The following is a 16863-nucleotide window of genomic DNA, read 5'->3' on the forward strand; positions in this document are numbered from 1 at the left end:
CCAAGCTAGGACACCCAGTTCTCTGCACCATCTCAGCTCGTACAGGTATTATGAAATTTCAGAAGTCCTTTTTGTGCTACCCTTCTTACCTCCTCTCCTCCCAGCATCTGTGGGCACACTGTTGTGAGTGACCGTCATTGGACATGTGCTAAGGCAGAAAAGGCAAAAGAAGTCCTTTTTAGCAGATAAGTAACTAAGAGAACTGAGAAGAGGCTGAGGGGCTGGGGCTTGCTCAGCCTGGGAAAGAGATGGCTGTGGGAGGACCTAATAGCCATCTGCCTGTACTATCAGGGCAGTAATCAAGATGAAGCCATGTTCTTGCATTGGTGTATGGCAGGGTGAGACACGATGGCTGAAAGCTGAAAAAAGAGATGCTCAGACTGAATATAAGGAGCAACTTTTTCCCCATGAGGGTGGCAGGCAGTGGAGGAGATCTTCCAGAAAGGCTGTGAAGTCTCTGTTGCTGGAGACTTTCACTAGCTGCTTGGACAGAGACTTGAGCAATATGGTCTGATTTCACAGGTGACCCTACTGTAAGCTGGAGGCTGGACTAGAGACCTCTCAACATTCCTTCCAGCCTAAATCCCTCCATGGTCCTTTGAGAAGAAGTGAGTAAATTCAGTAGTTTGGATTATATGAACACCTGCTTTCACCCTGGTGCATCAGAGCTGTGATCTCAGCACAAAGCAGATTCTTGCTTCTTCAAAGTAATCCTGCTCATGCATGCTTTACAAAGGGAAAGGCTTAGATGCCCCCTGGCCTCTCTGCGTGGGGAGCACACTGGGAGAGCAGGTTGTGCCATTTTGAAGCACAGGGAAGCTCAGGCTTCTGTCAGATGCATACTGATCTCTCTGTAGCTCAATGCAAGAACTTCTTGTAATTGGCAGACAGGTATGTTATTTGTTGCTGACAAAGCAAAACCTATACCTGTTACAGGCAAAAACCTTAGAGGCTTAATCATTTAATGGAGAGATTGTCAACAAACACATTGTAATGCAATAAAAATGCATTTTTAAGACACCTTTGCAATACCAATATTTAGTAATGGCCTTCAAATGAAAAGCACTTGCAGTTGCCTATGTACCGTTTCAATTAAGATATAAACAGACATAAAACTATTTAAGCAGAAAATACAATGTATTTTTGAACAGCTCATAATTTAAGATCATAAAACTGAGATTGACTGTAGGGCTCACAGCCTATCCGAATTTAAATACATGTTAACAAAGTTGACTGCCTCAAATCAGTAAGTCTTATGCTATTCCTCATCTACCTTACAGAGACCACCAGTGCACTTCATATCCTCACTGTGATTCCCCAGTGAAAGCAGAGACCACTAGTGCACTTCATATCCTTACCATGATTCCCCACTGAAAACCAAGAAACCAAAAAACACAGAGGGCCTAAAAGACAAAGTGGCTTCAGGATCAGGTCAAGGCTGAAACAAACCAAAATATTGTCAAGGGAGACTTGAATTAATTTTCTGTCCACTTTATTTATTCGGTGGGGGAACAGATGTCTACAGCTTCCAGAGAGATGGACTCTGAACACAAACAGGTTCTTTGGTAAACCTCAAAGTAAAGCAAAGGGGCTTCCCACAACTCAGGCCAGAAAAAAATCTTCTGTACTTCAGATTTTGAAAGCTCTCTTTAGAAATCATCTTCCTTTTAAATCCTTAGATCAATGTCATTAGTGGTTAATAAGTATTACAATTTGTGACTCTTCATTCTTAGATATATATATATATAAAAAATTTTTATAGGAAGCAATCCCAGACAAGCACATAACATAATCACCAGTTCTCCTCAAGGGATGTATTAGTCATTTCTGAAAAACCAAACAGAAATCCTCAGTACGATTACATCCATTGCATTAAGGATAGTTGCAGGCAGGTATGTTGCCTACCAACACCCAGTGGGTGGCCAAAAATGCTTTGCCTTCTCTGACCTTCCCCTGGCAGTGAGGATGGGATCTTGGGGTGCAGCTGGCCTTAGCCTTCCCAGCTGAAGGTGGTGGGTGCTGGAGGCTAGCGGGGTGCTTGTCTGGTACCCACATGCTGACTGCTGAGCTCTGAGCTGGCTGCATAAAACTTGATCAGATAAAATCCAGGCTTTTCAAATGTGCACCTGGGGATCATATAGAGCAGCACAACTATGTAACTGAGTTAGGTATAACACATAAGGGAGCCTAATACCTTCGAGGATGAGAAAATTACTGCTCATTATGCTAAGTAATGCCTTATATCAGCATGTAAATAACTTTTCTTTGTAAGCAATCACCAAAGCATTCTCAACAGAAAATTAATATATCTGATTTGTTTATCTATTCATCTAATTTAGGGCAGAAAGATTTTAAACTGAAACTGGATATGAAAGTGCATCACTAAAATCTTTCTGAGCTATGTGTTAGGATCCATACATACTCGTACTTATACAGTCAGACACAATTACATGCTGTTTGTGATAGGCTGAATCAGATAAGATGTTAAATATACAGTCCTGTGCTATATGTTGCAAGAGATTTCACTCATCTCCCTATTTGTGACAGCCATAGTTTTGGTGGGAAATTAAAAGTTAATTTTGTTTTTTGTCCTTTTGTCTTTTTCCTTATCAGTAGTGCCTCTGAGGCATGCTAAAGTATGCTGAAAGTGACCTTCAGTTTACTCATATCATCCTGACACAAGTGATTTAGCCTCCATACTTGTAGGAGTAAACACAACAAACACCCACTGACTGACAAATATTTCATCAGAATTCAGCCACACATTTATTTCTGTCGGGGGGGGGAGGGGGGGGGTTAGCGTGTTAGATGATGACCTCATTTAGTAAGGCATCATCATTTAAGTTTACCACTATTATACATACACTATTTATTACCTTTTGCAGTCTCGACCATCATTTTGTCTTCCTTTAAAGGTTGTTATATTTTCTGGTCTATTCCACATGCAGCTGCCATTCACTAACATTTCACTGCTGTGATTTTGAAGATGGTCACAGATCTTTACACAAACCTGATCAGGACAAGAATTTTCCCACTTCTCTAAAATACTTCCAGAGCAAGCAGACAAGCAAATTCTGTGTGTTTGAATATACGGAAGTAAGAAAAACAACATAGGAAATAGCACAAGCCCACAAGCACCACCCTGTAGAGAATGTGGAGATGCACTCTGTGCATCCATCTCTGCTGGGGCTTGTATGTTCCAGGCCAGTAGTGGTACCACTGTTTACAATGATCAAAAACTCTGGGATATTAAATCCAGTGGGATGATCTGTGCACTCGCAGCTACTCTCACGTGGAAGTCCTTTGCTGTACTGGAGCTTGGAAGGCAGCTGAAACAATTTTTACTATGTTAATCAGCTGGGACTCGTGGATTTCAAGGTATGTACAGTGAGGCAGTGGTGGTAGCTTGATGGATACAATGCAAATGTGACAAGTAACAGAGCTGAAGAAAATGATGGAGATAAGGGCTTTAGTCACTGACCATGAGAAGAGAAATCTTTAAGAAGGAAACAATCTGGGATGTAGCAAGAAGCTGAGTCAAATAGGCTCTTGAGGGTATACAACAGCTTTTTTTCTGAAAAAGTTTAATGCTTGTAGCATCAGAGGTATATTCTGCATTTTACAAGAGAAAAGTCACAGGATTATTAAGAAAGGTGATTTCCGTAATACCGTATCACCCAAACCTGGGCTGGAAAACCATGTTAAAACCTGAAAGACTATTGTAGTAGATACAGCAAATACCATGAGGGTATAGATACAGAAGGAAGAGCAGATGCACTGGAGAGGCTTTATGAGTGTAGTATGGAAAAAATAAAGTGTATATAAAACTAATAAAAAAGACAACCTCTGAGCCACCACATCCAAGAGAAGCTCAAGACAGCTCTCAAACAGCAACAGAATGAAAATTCAGCTTTGACTGCAGATGAAATCCTCACAAACCTTTATCTGGCAACAGCCTTTTAATGTTAGTGCACTCCTGCTGCTGCAGCATTCATCTGGACAGAAACAAAATGACCAGATTTTTCAAGGGACTTTACCATGCCCACAAGAGAATGGGCAATAGTTAATTCTTCCATTCAGTTTGGTGATTTAATATGCTCTTTACAGCTGCCCATAATGTTTCAGTGTTGTGCCATCTCTCCATACATTACCTCCCCTGATGACTCCACAGCAGATAAGGAACTAAACCATCTGGAAGTGCCTGTTTGCTCCTAGCTTAGCAAGAATGCCCCAGATGACTCCCTGGACATGGAGTCAAAGCAAGAAGCTTACAGATTTGACCCACTCTTTGTTTAAGTCTATCTGCTCTTTGCTAAGAGCTTCTCCCATCTCCTTGTGAAAGCTTTGATGGAGGGTGCAGAGTTTATGTGTCTTTCAAAAATATCTTGTCGTGCCTTTCTATCACATACAATGAAAAAGAAACACCACCTAAGTTAGTGTGAACCTCTCTTTCTGACTCACATTTACCCACCCCAAGCCTTTGTATGCTATTGTAAATATTGACAACCTATTCTCATTTTAACATCAGATCCATGTTTTGACTCAATACTAATAGAATAAAAGGTCACAGAAACATGACCTGGCTGCTCAGCCTTTTAAAGGAGATTTCTCACTAAATTTTGGAGAGAGAGCGAATGTTAGGATCAGGCACTGGCCATTGAAAAGAAATAAGAAATCCTCCAAACAGCAGGTAGCTATTGGTGATGAATTACAACAAAACTGATACAAGAAGAATCAGATTACTTTGCTTTACACTGAATTTAGCACATTTTGAATAAAAATCCACCATACAAGGGAAAACTTTTCATTGCAAAATGCAATTACAATATTACATGTAGGTTTTTTTCCTTATTATCAAGGAGAAAAGACAAGCTTGTGAAAAAACAGTTTGAAGCAGTTATACCTACAAGAGCCATCTAGCATGGTGAAAACAGTATTCAAGACCTGCACATGTATATACATCATGTAAGAACACAAAGCAACTTCATGAACTTCACTTCAATGAGATTGTGCAATTGCTTAAAGTATTTGAAGGACCCAAGGCCAAATCAGCTGTTCTGTAGAAAAACTGACCTATTTAGTCACAATTTCTCGCGTTGTTGTTTTGACATCAGTATTTAGAACAAAGGAAAAAGTCCTAGTAACAAAACCGTAAACGTAGATGACAATTCAGACAGTTGAAACATAAGCTTTAATCCTGCTGCTGTTGTTCCAGCCTCACCAAGGTATCAGAAAGTGAGGAGGGCTTCAGCCTATGAAGGCAATTTCCTGAATGCACACAAAGACCCACTGTTCTGGGAACACCTCTGTCCTTGCATGTGCACTCCTCATCAACTCATCTACAGCAACAGGACCTTTCAGGAAAAGGAATGAAGTTGGAGACTGGGGATTGATTTTGTTTGCTTTTAAAACTGGAATCTAGTCTAGATTTGTGTACTTGAACTAGAATCCATGTTCTGTTAATCCAGTCAGGGATACTAGGATCCATTTTCTATTAATCTAGTCAGGGATCAAAACCAGCCTATAACGAGCTGTGCAATTTAACTTGTAACTTTAGTTTTTAATATTGTATTCTGACAACAAATGCTTGTTTGCAGAAACTATTTAGGAAATAGCACACAAATCTAACAGAAGTGGAAACAAAACTAATGAAGGACTAATTCAGCAGATTGGTCACTATCAGCAGATTGGTCACTGAGCACTATCAATCAAATGCCTTTCTCCAAACCAAAAAGGTGTTATATCTGAATAATGGTGATACTTCCCACCCTTGTTTGTTTTGGGTTTATTTTTTTTTCCTTTTAAGGGAAGGGTGTTCTTGATGTATTATCTCATGAGTAAAAACATCTATAATTGCATTTTAGATACAGTTTACCCATACACAGACATAAAATATAAGCTCATAGAAGCACACAATGCTGTATTTCTACCTCCATGTTGAAGAAATCATCTACAAATTCTCATTTTGTGAGCACCTTAATTTCTGAATGGCTTCTTCTCCCTTTCTATGACACCTGCCACTTTCCTGAAGGGTTTACGCATGTAAAGGGACAATACAACAGCAAAAGCTATAGTTTGGAACATTTTGACAGGTATGTAACAGTCAGATCTAAGTGAATCACATAAAAAAATAATAATAATAGTCATATCAACTACTTTAGGAATTACCTTTAAAAATTAGATTCAAATGTGAAAGAGTAGAATAAAATATATTTAAAAGTTCACCTAATACCTTTTAAAAATCAGTTATCCTTACTTAAAATTAGTATTTAACAGCTCATGTAAAAATTTAAAATTCCAGCCATCCTTATTAATGCTTTTATTCCATCTACCCAGTTTTTCTCTTCCTTCCATATTTCTTCAGCTTGCTTTACCTGTTGTGGCTCTGCTTCTTTTCCCCCTTTCTGACCTACCATAAATACCTCCATATATTTAATATTTTCCTTCTTAAATACCATTTTATCTACTTTCCCTCTTTCTTTTGAACTATTTGGGCCCATTTGCCTGGGCTCCATTTTCTCAGGTTAGAGATGCATGGGATGGTTGTCAGACTCATGCACTGCCACTAGCCATGTGGCATTGCAAGGGCTGCTGGTGTAGGGTGCCCTGGTCATGCTGCTGTCAGCACACAAGGCTGGCTTTTGCGTCAGGAGGACCACCTGTACATGCTGGTTTCCTTCAGTGCACAGGCAGGGAAGGAACCCTCCTACTTGACCTGAACAAGCTGCGAGAGATGATGTGGGTTATCCTGACCCTACAGATACAAGAGTTGAGTCTCAGGCTCCAGTTGTGAGACTTACTTATTTTTCCAGTACGTGCCCTGTCCTAGCTCTGGTTTAGTTTTATCTTCTCAAACTTGTTCTATACCTCATGGATTGTCTCACAAAAAAGCACAGCTTTAAGCTACAAGCCCTCTGTTACTACGTGTTTCTGCAGGGACACAGGAAGCATCTTTCCTGGGACCCTTGGAGAGGGACTTATCCCTCCCAAAGTCTGGCAGGTATCTTGTACATGGGAATTTCACCAATTTGCTAGTGGACATGATAGGAAAGGGGGAATCTCTGTGGTCATGCCTGTCATTCCAGCTTCAGGACCACAAACAACACAGGCATTTAAGCTACCATCTCTGCTTTGCAGGGATACAGAGACACCAAAGCTGGTACTTGCCTACCAAGTTGAATCCTTGTAGAGCCTTGCTAATTTGCAGAAAGTTGCCTGGAACAGGACAGAGGAGGTAAAACTCCTCTTCAGGTTGACCAGAATTAAGTATCCTGTTTCTTATATCCAGCGCTCCCAGTAAAAGCTCTTGCACACTTGTGAATGCAAGCACAATGATACTCGCCACACTATGTTGTAGGCAACAGCCTCAAGTGGCAGTTTTCACAAATATATGCATATGCTCAAGTACAGCGAGCCCTCATGATCAGACTCAGTGAAAGCCCTGATAGTTTGTCTATTTCTGGTATGCCCAAGTAACCTATCACCATGGCAGCTAAGTAGAGAGGAGAAAATAATGCAGACCAGAGCAGACCAGACAGCAGTGCTTGTTAGACATAACCACAAGGCTGTATGCCACATCCTCCCCCTGCCTGCTGCCATGAGCCATTTATGATTGCTACCCAAAAGCTGTACAGGATGAAAAAGTTTCACTGACATACCCAAACTACACTCTTCAGGGGTCTTACACTAGCAACAGCTGGAAACAAGAACATAAAAGCAGGCCAGAAAATGGCAAAAAAATAAATATTTAAACTAAAATAGAAAACAAAATGTCATTGAAATTAACATTGTAAAATACACTGCAGTGAACCAACCTAAGAGGAATGCACTTAGCTCACAGGGTGCCTCAAGCGACTTCAAAGGTGACAAAATAATACACCTACAGTGTACACAGAAGCAGCTCAAGGTTTGTCATCAGCATCGAATACTGAAGAGTGGGAAACCACAGGATGGGTGCCAGCAGAGTTCAGTCTGTGATGGGCAGGTGTAGGTCACCACTGGGTTTTGCGACCTAGGGCTGCGGCGCTCAGCCTTCTCTTTCCCTCCCGAGTCTTACTAAGCCCCATAACTCCATGGCGGCTCCCCGCAGCCAGCATGCTGCCCTCACCCTGCGGGATGCCAGCGCTGTGCCGTGAAGCAGGCAGCACTGAGGTGGGTGGCTTCGTGGGGAGTGGTGGTGCTGCTGCTGCAGTCTGCTGCCTTAAGCAGGGTGCATCAGTTTTAGTGTTTTGATTCAGGTTTACAAACCTCCCCAGTGCACGCTTTTAGTGCGTATTATTTCACACTGTGAGGCAGTCTTAGGATAAGATAGCTGGGCCTCTTTTAGACAAAGTTTAACTGGAGGATGCATTCCAGAGATTCACCCAGGATGATCCAGCTGCTACAGGAGCTCAGACTGCCAGAGCTAGTCCAAGACAAGAACCCTCACAGCACACACAGTGAGACACTGGCTCCTTGGCACTACTTGTTTTCTACATATACACTCCTATTGCACTGCGTGTTTGCCCAGGTCACAAGTTTGGGGTCACCAGTATGTATATCTTGAGCAAAACAGTCATAGAATCACAGAATGGTTTAGGTTGAAAGGACTTTAAGCTCATCCAGTTCCAACCACTCTGCCATGGCCAGGGACGTTTTCCACTAGACCAGGGTGCTCAAGGCCCTGTCCAGCTTGGCCTTGAACTTCCAGGGGTGGAGTGTTCACCACTTCCTTGGCAGCCTGTTCCAGTGCCTCACCACCCTCATAGCAAAGAATTTCTTCTGAGGCAGTTAGAGGAGAACCCACTCTCTTCTCATGTACAACAGTGCCATTACTATAAGAATTTTGTCCACAATCAAAACCAGAGGTCAGAAGGCAGTGGCATCTCAGGAGGGAAATACCCCAAGAGCTTTTAGGCCCTCTCCAGCTTACTGACTTGAAGTTGCACTTCTTCCTCCTCTTATATGCATTGACATTCTCATCAACAGAGGATTAAACATGTTACTATTATTTGATATATTCTTTGTCCATTTCCTGCAGGGAACATGTGATCTGACGTCCAGACGCTTTGGTAAAGTACAGAACGACTTACAGTAGTGACCCATTTCTGTAAGAATCAGCACCAGTGACCAAAGAGGTCAACAGTAGCATTTGTGAACAAAGAAGTCAGAAAATGCTCTGATCTACCTTCTTGGAGATCTTCTGGAAATAATCAAAGTCTAAAATTAAAATGAGGTTTCTCTTTGCACACGACTTTTCCACCATGCAGCAGCTAAAGAGACTGATCCCTGTTGATTACACATTCAAATAACACTTGAGACAGTCACAGCACATGGAGCCTGAAGTGTCAAAGGTCCTGAGCAGTTCCTACAGCCTGTGGTACTCCAGCTTCCTAAGCAGATCTGTCAGACTGGACCTCTCTGCCCCAAGTATCTGTGAGTCTTCAGACACGAACAGGAGATATCCTAACCCTGCTCAACCCCTGTTTCTGCCTCTCTTACTAGGAAAAGGGATTAACCGGTGGGATAATCAGACATTGTTTACTCTTCTATAGCCCATGTAGAGAAAGATTAAGGCCAACCCCTCATGGCAGGGGGGTTGGAACTGAATGAACTTTAAGGTCCCTTCCAACCCAAACCACCCTATGATTCTGTGAAGGTTTTAGTGTGTGGGAACTTCAAGTTAGTAAGCCCACACTGAAGCGCTAGATGTCCTTTTTTTTCTCTTTTTTTAAGCCACTGAACTCCCCGTTGCTCCCAGAGGCTAGACTGTTGCTCTGTGAATGCATACCCTCTGATAATCCGACCTTTATATCTTAAGCCAGGATTAAAAGTGTTATTGGAGTAAGAAAATTACCCTAGGAAAGAATGAAAAGTTTGGAAAGAGTTAAGAATAGACAACAGCACTCCTGTAATACCAACTGACTCAAAACTCCAAGCAAAGCAAAACAGCAAGGAGAAGGAACAGTGAAATATTAAATGCAGTTGCTTCTTCTATTTGCAGTTTAATAATTCAAGACCTATATTTATTTATTCATACTAATTGACCGATGAAGTTATGCTGTGGAATAGCTGAAGAGAAACTAATTGCTGTCTCATTTTATTTTAATAGTATATTAAAACGCAGGCTAGACTCAAGAGCTCTTCTCGACTTGTGCTGATGTTATCTGCCCTGAGACACTGGCAAGTATCCAGGGACTTGCCTACACTGATATTTAGGACTAACTTTAGGAGTCAGATTAGGTGATTGTGTCTTTGGCTGTAAATGGACCACAAATGTGAAGCTCATTTCTTTTTGAGATCAGTCTTTTCTCCTTTCCCTTTATTTTTCTCACTTAGGATCTGTTGTCATTTGCTCGGTCTGAGCAAAGGGGCCTTAAATGGATGTAAATGAATTTTGCAAAACCCACACAGGATCTTTAATACCACTGGAGTAACTGGGGCTTAACTGCAGTGAATCCTGAAGCACACTGTCTAAATACAAGCATTCCCAATCATTTCTATATTCTCATAATTAACAGTCCCACAAGTGAAATGAGACTCAAAAAGTGCACATCAGTTCCTCATCCTCCAGTGTTTCCCTACAGTTTCCATGCTGTCCTGATAACTAAATTGATGGAACTCTTCTTGGTGAGGAGAGCCTTTTTTCGTCTCTCTCCAAACCCTCGTATCTGGGACCCCAAATGCACCACCCCTCCCTCTTACCCCAGCCCAATTCCCACATGCATCCAGCCCCTTTCATTAGCAGGAAGGCTTCTAGTATGGCTAATGATGGAGGCTGCATGCACAGCAGCTCTTCTGCTTGCCTGCCCTCACAGGGTGGGGAGCAGCCCTCCCCATGGGCATCTCCCCTGCTGATGCAGCATGAGCGTGAGAAGGGCAGCGGGCAAAAGGGCAGAGGCATGGGCAGTGCACCACGGACCTCGGCAGAGGAGAAACAACAGAACCCAAAAATTTATCAGTGTTTCAGTATCTCACCTCACATTTGTAGCTGCAGTATTATGCATACACTATCCAAAGCACTAGAGAAGATTCACCCCCCTGCCCCTTACCAGAATAGCACAGGGCACCATCAGCAGCATGTGGTAGGATATGAGAGTCCTCAGGTATTCACATCCCAGCATATAGGCTTGTTCATCCTATATATCTAGAAAACAAGCCACTGAACTGGAGCCCTGGCAATTTACATACCCTTTGCGCAGATACAAATAAGCTCAGAAGGTGAAAGGCAAGAGAAAAGCAGGTCCTTTGAATGCAGATCCTTTCATCTTCGAGTTTGCTAAGGATAGATGTAAAGGCTGTTTAGGATCCAAGTTGTGCATATTCCTCCTTTGAAGCTCTACCTTTCACCCAGCCCAAACTTTGCCATTTAGCACTCTCATTACCTTGTAAAGTCTGCTCCTCCCTTCAGCATTTAGTCCCTCTGCGGAACACCAAGCAGCTTCCCTCCCTCCCCAGGAATCTTAATTGACTTTTTTTCTGCGTGTTTGTTTCTCCCCTCCCCTTCAAACATACCAATGCCTTCAGTTAGGTTTGTTTTCAGTGGTTTCAGTTATCTGTAATCACGTTTTTATTTCATATAGATCACCAGCTGGCCTTCATACAAAACACAGTGCATATCAGGATTTGAGCATTCCTATCATCTGCGCACTGTGACACACAAAGCTACACCTGTACTGTTATTTTTGACACAGATAGCACTGGCTGTTTTGCACTATGTTGATTCTATACTCAGAAAAATCTAAGAATGGCTTTAGTCCCTCTGTGTGCATTTGAATGATGCCAGATCTTCCTATCACCTTTCCAAGTCTAATACTTCACTGGCTGAACCAAAAAGGCTTCCCCAGTTCTTCATCATTATTTGGTTTCCCTGGAGCCAGCTGATTCACATTATTCAGAAAATATCACTTCACTAGGTCTGCCTCTTACAATTTAAGGACATGGAGACCTCTTCCTCTTTGAGGTTCAGATAGGACTTGGGGGAGGATGGAGGTACATGGGATAAGCATGGTCCATGGCTCTGAATTTGAGATTGCTTGTTCAACAAGAGCTCAGAGAGCAGGAAGAACAAGTGTAGAACAGTCTAGTCTGTCCTCCTTCATATAAACTTGATTTCACATGTATCACTCTCATTTTTACGCATGTCTTTTTGCTTTTCTCTTTTGATCTCAGAGAACCTTGGCAACCTTCCCCAGGACGTTCTCTGACTGGAGAGGAGAGCTGCTACCACTGCTTTCAGAGCCCTATAATATCACCCCTCTGATACCAACTATGGGGTGAAGAGTCTGGAAACTCATCCAGGACACAAGAATCCAAAATCCCTTCTAGCTGCACCTTCTGTTAGAAGTCTTAGCAACAACTCTCCCCCAGGACCCCAAATGACTGTTGAGTGGGGCTGGGGTGGTGAGCTGTAGACCAGCTCTGTGCCCTCCCCCTGGGCTGTACTCAGTTGTCCCGTGCTGCAGCTGACAAACAAGGCCTTGACTCCCAAGTCCCCATCAAATCAGCAAGCGAAAAGAGGTTATTAGTGGTACATTCACTCAGAGAAAGCGGATTACAAATTACCCTCATTCAGCACTTGGGAACAAGATTATTTGTGACATAACAGATTGCCACCATCGTAATCCAGAGCCTGTAAACACTTGTTGGCTTTTCATTGGCAAATGCAAATCTGTGCCAGTGTAGCTGTTTTTAGGTAGAGGTGATCACGAATTATCACAAGCTAACATCTGAATCCCTTTCTGTACCACTAATACTGTTTCCTGAACGCTTTCCCTGCTAACCTTAATCTGAATGTTGCCTTCATCTTCAGTGGCCTTAGGACTGAGACTTTGGGGAATTCTTCTATACAGCAAAATTAAGCACTATAATAGTAAGTGGAATTTTGTGGGGAAAAATTAATTCTAAACTAATATCAAGTAGCAGGCCTGGTTAATCTGATGTTTGTTCCAAGAACCTGTTAACTGTATTGTTAAATGATTAAAAAAAGATCAGTGTCACAAATCAACATTTTATGATATCAGGCATCTTCAAACAGTTCTTCCAGCACCTCATTCCCAAATCAGGAAATTTCAAGGGCCAGCTGTTTCCAGGGTGGCATCTCAGGGATGTGCTACATGTACCTAATATTCCAAGTCATCATGTAAAACTGAATGTGAAGCCAGAAGTCCCTGAAGGTGTAGTCTGGATGCACTGAAACCGGTGATGCCAGGATCTAAGAAACAGTTTCACCACGAAGGTTTTGGACTGGCAGCTGTGCAAACATAGACATTTTCCCCTAAAGAAGACTGGTGAAAGCCAAGGCAATGAAGTATTCTGCAAGGCAGTGTGACAAAATAATGAAGGGAATAACCATATTTGTTCAGTAAAATAAGTATTACTATCTATGAAAATGATGAGGTATGAGTCCAAAACTGCTTAACCAAGGCTTTGGTACTCATTATGAAAATATCACAGCAACAACGTCACTGAAGGCATTTTCTAGCGATCATTCTATGCTCTCACCTGTGCACTGCCCAACTCGTTATTTAGGCTTTGGGGAAAATTTTCTGTGACACCCAGAGGATGTAGGAACATGAGAATTATGTTTTAAGTCATGATTTAATCACAGTGAAACACTCACATGGCATATGCATTCGCAGAAGTAATGGGCCATGAGAAAATGTCTCCTGTAAAAGTCCTTAAGAGGCTGGATAAATTCTTTCAGTGTCAGAGGTTCTGACAGAGTTATCTTCAAAAATGGTGTGAGCAGAGCCATGGGCAGGAGGGTCATAGACTGATAACTCTAAGACAAGAGTAAAGGTCATGTTCTGCTGTAACAAGTGCTAGATAGGGAGACAATGCAATACTCTTACCCTCTTAACAGAAATTTCTAATTTACTTGCTTGATACAACTTTAATATGTTTGTAAACCTGATAAAGCTAAAGTAACCAGTTCTAGAGAGCATAAAAATACTTTAATTGCTTGCAAAATTTTTGGATGATGCACATATACATAATTATATCCGTGAATACTTTGGGTCTCGTAGCACCACTGGCTCAACAACAGTTTAAAACTGATAAATGCGTATTTCTTATTTTTCAGAGCATGCAATGTAACTGATCCCATCTGGAAGCATCGCAGCAAGGAATACATGTTTTAGCCAGCTGAAGGTTTTCCTAGCCCTGAGCTCCTTCCTTCTTGGTCTCATCCCTGGTGTAGCAGATGCCAGGACCCTCACTGGGCAATGACACACACCAGCCCCTCTGTGGTGGTGGCTGGGCCACCATATCTGTGCAGCTGAACCAGGGCAGGACCTTTCTGCTGCTGCTGCCCAAGGATTCCCCTCTGCTGGGAGGTTTCTCCCAGGGCCAGGCCGGCTGGCAGCAGCAAGAAACAGTCCCAACGTGCTGTGAAACCAAGGCCGTAATATGTTAATGTGAAGACTTTTTCCAAGTAATCTTTACCATCTGTTGTCTCACACTGATGTTAGTATTAATAATTTATAGGCCTTCTCTTAAGGCTGAGGAGCAAGCAGAATGCTAATCTCTAACACAGAGACAGTATCAACTTTTTTTTTTTTTTTTAATGAGATAGATGTTGCTCTATATGATAGCCTCGCACAGGGAATATATGATGCTGTTCAGCCTTCCATTGCCGTTGATTTTGTAACTCTTTTACTGAAAATAACAATGGCAAGACATTTATTTTAGTCCAGTTCCTCTGTCGCTTCTTTCCTTCTAAAATAAGGCATGCAGTCTATCTGGTACCTAAGCAAAGTGCGTGTAAAGGTCAGAGGCAAAGCATAAGCCAACAATATAAGTTGTATTATAGCATGCAGTTACTGCGAGACAAGAACAGACAGGTTCCTTCTGCTATCCGGGAGACTGTTAGGCTGAAGGAACATAGTTGTGCTACCAGTTTAAGCCAGCAGAATCTCCTTGCTATATTTAACCTTGATTTCCTCAGAGAGCAAATATGCAAATCACAAAATGTGATGCATGGCAAACTCTACTTTCATAAGGGAGAGCTAAGTTATAGTCCCAAACAATCAAATCAGCCTTTCCAACTCATAGGGCTTCAGTTTAATCCCGTATTAACAGGATTAATAGCAGACTTACAGTTCATACCATCTTACTCCCCTTTTGCACAAGCCAATCTATCCGCTTTCACAGAGGGACAGGTGGATTAATAGTCTTAGTCAAAAACTATGGTGATAATGCAGAAAATCAGCCAAAGGGAGGGATTCCAGGGTGCAAATGGACAGCTGGAAGATTGCTATCAAAGCCATGCAGGGACTTCACCCGCAGACAGAAATGTGAAATGCGTGGGAGACCCTTCTGCTTCTAAATTGAAAACCAAAACAAACCCCCTGAAAGATAAACAAGTACAGTAAAGGAATAAGTCTCTCTATTAATAAATGCTTACCAGAGGATAAACAAGTAAAGGAATAAAGAACCTGAGAAGCTCAGAAATGTAGAGGCATTTGAAGAAACACAACTCCAGTAAGAAATGCAAAGCTCCAGCAGACTGTTATACAACCTTTGATTTCTTTTAATAACAGTTGAAGGTCAGATGCCACAGCTCTTCCTGGAAATCCTAAAAAGACTGGGTGGCTCCCCAAGTTAGAAAGGAACTGCCACATCGTATGTTGTGCAACGTACAGCTATTGACTAAGGTATATTATATTACCTCCAACAGCTGACTCAGACCCAGTTGTTATAAAAGGCTTCTCGCACTCCGGCAAGCAGCACGTAGGAGCCCAGCGGGCTGGGGGAGGTCGGGGGGGGGGGGTCAAGGCGATTACTCCCCCCTCCTTCATCCCCCCAGCACAGGGCTCAGCTGGGTTATGGGAGTTCACACCGAGCTATTGACATTCAGCTGCATTGCTTACTCATTACCAGATCAGCGGGGAACTGTCTGGGTCTGAAAAGTTAACCCTTCCCATGCCCTGATTTTTTAGATATATATAAATTCTATTAATAATAATAATAAACTAATTTTCTTTTTAAGACTACGAACCCCCTGGAGACAGGCCTGCAGGAGGGCTGGGTGGGCTGACTTGACCCGTTGGCACCCCACTAGGTTGGGGGCAGCATGCTGACATGGGTGCGGAAACCACCTAAGAGGAGAGCAAGAGGCAGGTACCACTGCTGGGGCAGCTTCGCTCCCCAGACAAGGGGTAGAAAGGAAAGTGCTGTGCCCCAGGTGAGAATTTGCTCTAAAAAAGGCAGGAGAAGTGACATTCCTAGTTATTCCTTCATTTCTCACTCCCGTGTTAAGGTCAGCAGGTCTATGGGATACAGCTTGTAAAGCAAAGCGAACTTTTCACTGTGATTCAACACAGGTATCACTCAATTAGGGTGCCTGTGCCCACCCTACCTTTCACTCTCACTTTTGCAAGTGATTGTGGAATCATTGCAAATCTTGCAATGGCATTTTTTGTTCTAATGATTTACTCCTTGATTATGTGAAAACCTTAGTCTGTTTTTAGGATAAGTTCCAATGCCTGTGGCTTCACCTTTTAGGGCCAATGATCCAGACAAAGCATAAAAAGATGCCAAAGTGCCTCATGGTCCTGTTAAGGCAGTACTATGATTTCCTGGTAATGGCGTACTAATTTATGGCTTCTGAAGTTAGAAGTCATCTAATATATCATCATAGCCCACTAAGATATATTAAGTTTATTTTTTTTTAAGAACAAAATAAAAATCTTTCTGCAGTATAGCAAAAAATGCTATTTTTCCCTTTCTGATCGAGTCAAAAGCTTCTCTGTAAAGAGAAGCTATATCATTCTATCACAGAGAAGAACAGATGGTGAATAGCAGGTATGCAAAGTGTTCATACTATTCTATTTCACCTTTCACTATAATTATATTGCATGCCAGGTTCCAAATGGAGCACTG

The 16863-nt window shown here is 42.1% G+C and overlaps 1 long non-coding RNA gene across 2 annotated transcripts in view; it reads right to left on the minus strand.

Annotated features, from left to right (window-relative positions):
* LOC133219391 (uncharacterized) overlaps positions 1 to 15640 on the minus strand; it is a 61877-nt gene extending 46237 nt beyond the window's left edge. For both annotated transcript variants that reach the window (XR_009727425.1, XR_009727426.1), the window contains exons 1-2: positions 15386 to 15640; positions 11170 to 11257 (exon numbers count right to left, since the gene is read on the minus strand). This is a non-coding gene — a long non-coding RNA (uncharacterized LOC133219391). The remainder of the gene's footprint in view (positions 1 to 11169; positions 11258 to 15385) is intronic.
* Positions 15641 to 16863: the final 1223 nt, after the last annotated feature.

This window comes from Neopsephotus bourkii, unplaced genomic scaffold (genome assembly GCF_033783945.1).
Source record: "Neopsephotus bourkii isolate Nb327-2 ecotype Australia unplaced genomic scaffold, CSIRO-AGI_Nbou_v1 NB_1350, whole genome shotgun sequence".
Taxonomy (NCBI): Eukaryota; Metazoa; Chordata; class Aves; order Psittaciformes; family Psittacidae; genus Neopsephotus; species Neopsephotus bourkii.